The sequence below is a fragment of the Aedes aegypti genome, chromosome 1 (genome assembly GCF_002204515.2).
Source record: "Aedes aegypti strain LVP_AGWG chromosome 1, AaegL5.0 Primary Assembly, whole genome shotgun sequence".
In the NCBI taxonomy this organism is placed as follows: domain Eukaryota; kingdom Metazoa; phylum Arthropoda; class Insecta; order Diptera; family Culicidae; genus Aedes; species Aedes aegypti.
The window spans coordinates 197,226,452-197,228,642 of NC_035107.1; the positions used below are offsets into that span (position 1 = coordinate 197,226,452).

Here is a 2,191-nt window from a genome sequence, read left to right on the forward strand (position 1 = left end):
GTCTAAGCAAGGCCTGCTTGAGGTCCTTGCTGATGTTAGACTTCGAGGACGCAAAGTCAATTATGGAGTCGAGCTGCTGTGCAGCCACTTCCATCGCAGAGAGCCCATCTCTACTTTTATTGATGGCCCTCATCAACCACGCTCCATCCATAACTTCACCCGATGCGTTAGCCGGCGATGAAATATGGGTTCCAGCACTGGCACTACGTGCACTGCTGCCTCCTCCTGCTTCTACTCTCCTCAACGGAGATCTAGCTAGCCCACTTCTTGCGAAGGGGTTCGCTTCCCTACTACTGCTACTACCTGCACTACTACTATTGTTTTGATTAGATATTGTACTCATTTTTGAATCCCACGAGTAGCACGGGAAAAGAGGTCCACCACGCCAGAGCCCTGCATTAACGCGGTAAGGGACAAAATACTGTGAGGGGTGCCCAGGTGCCCCACAGGCTCCGTTAATGGCCGAACATCTTTTTCACCCCTTCGACCATTCATTCCTCAGCACGGTTTTTCGCATCACACCTTGAATTGGGGTTACCCCGTTTGGTGGACTCTTACCACCGGAACGGGTTGTCCGTAGTTCTATTCTGGACGCCGGAACTACACGGCCATCCACCGTATAAATTATTCTAAGCGTGCAGGCATCCTAAGCTCATTTCGGACAACATCCAGCATCCCCTTGTCTTCGCCACGTGCTGCTCCAGTGCGTTCGAAATCAGACTGGTTCCGTTTGGGAAACCGTTTTCATCCCCTTGAAATGTATGGGCCCAGTCTAGGAATCGTTCCTCTTGTGCAGTCCACGTTCGAGTTTCAAATCACGAATCGAGTGCCGCTCATCCTCGTCGCACAAGCTGGCCATCCGGAAATGGGAGCAGACTTTGAATTTTAATTGCACTCTACTATTCTTGACAGACGGCATACTTAGGCTTTTGCCAGCTCACCTCAATGGAAAACGTGCAGGGGAGGCCGGTTTTTGGTACGAATGACGAAAGAAACATCACGTATGCGGGAACCTACTCTCCTAATCATAGCTTCCTTATCTTTTTGGATGCACGTTCCACCTAGCCTGTTGTGGTTTATTTCTCACGACTCACCAAGATACAAGATTTCTGTGGAATACAGTAAAGGCTTCTAAATTTATAAGTGATCCAATAATTAACAATCATTGTTCATACCTTCCCAAAATAAGTCAACGGATTTATTTAAGTGACCATAGGAACAGATGAACTCGGCACCGCATTATCGTCAAACTAGTGAGCTCGTGCATTGGTCCATTATGACCCATCGATGATTTTTTTTTTTAATTCATTGTGGATGTTTTCAGCTAACTTAAAACTCTGAAATAGTTATGTTATATGAGTATTATCTTATCAAATTGTAATACCTGGCTCGGCTTCAGAGTAGTTTCCCACTAATTATGGGCAAAATATATGAAATCGAACAGGGGTCGTGACCCACAGTTTGGGAAACAAGCTCTAAGCCAAAGCAGATGTTGTTAGAGGAGAAAATGCCGCACACAATCTATGAGCTCACCTGCTCCTAACTCTAAGGCTCTGCTCACTCTCACCACAGATCGTATGATGGAGGAGCTCGATGTGCCCCATGTTGTTCTAGTCACTACACGGCAGAGTATAGTAGGTATATGAAACTAAACTTAGTTGGAACTCTTGAATCGAAAAGCCGGACTAGGTCGTAAATTATCGCAGCTTGTAGGATCAATAAATCGCCGCTTGCTAATAAAATATTTATGTTGTGGCCACTTGCTTCATGCAGTTTCAAGCCTAGTAGCACATGGAATTCATGAGTTTGGTGTATTGTTTCGCACTCAGGAGAAAAATATTGCCCCTTTGTAGGTGTTCTCAGTTCTGTGCTGGCTGAGATTGGGGTGTGCTTGAAAAAATGGGTGTGACTCACCGAAACGTGTTGCAATTTGTGGAATTAGGTTTGACTATATCTCAAGCAAGTAGTACACAGTGTCAAATATTTAATTGAAGTCTGACAGCAGTCCAAACTTTCATTTGACAATAGAGAAATTCCAATAGAGACAAACAAATGTTGGGCCCGCTGTCGAATCCCAGCAAAATATTTGACACTGTCTACTGAGAGCTTTAGCTACTGTAGTTGACGTCAGGAGTTAATCATCAATATTAACCTCGTTTTCCCGATCAGCCTAGATAGCCACGTAGTGTCG

At 45.1% G+C, this 2,191-nt stretch overlaps 1 long non-coding RNA gene across 1 annotated transcript; it reads right to left on the minus strand.

Moving 5' to 3' along the window:
- Positions 1 to 615: 615 nt before the first annotated feature.
- LOC110674587 lies at positions 616 to 2,191 on the minus strand. The gene is made up of 3 exons (XR_002499014.1): positions 1,534 to 2,191; positions 1,176 to 1,337; positions 616 to 1,109 (listed from the first exon to the last, which is right to left on the minus strand). It is a non-coding gene; the product is annotated as an uncharacterized LOC110674587 (long non-coding RNA).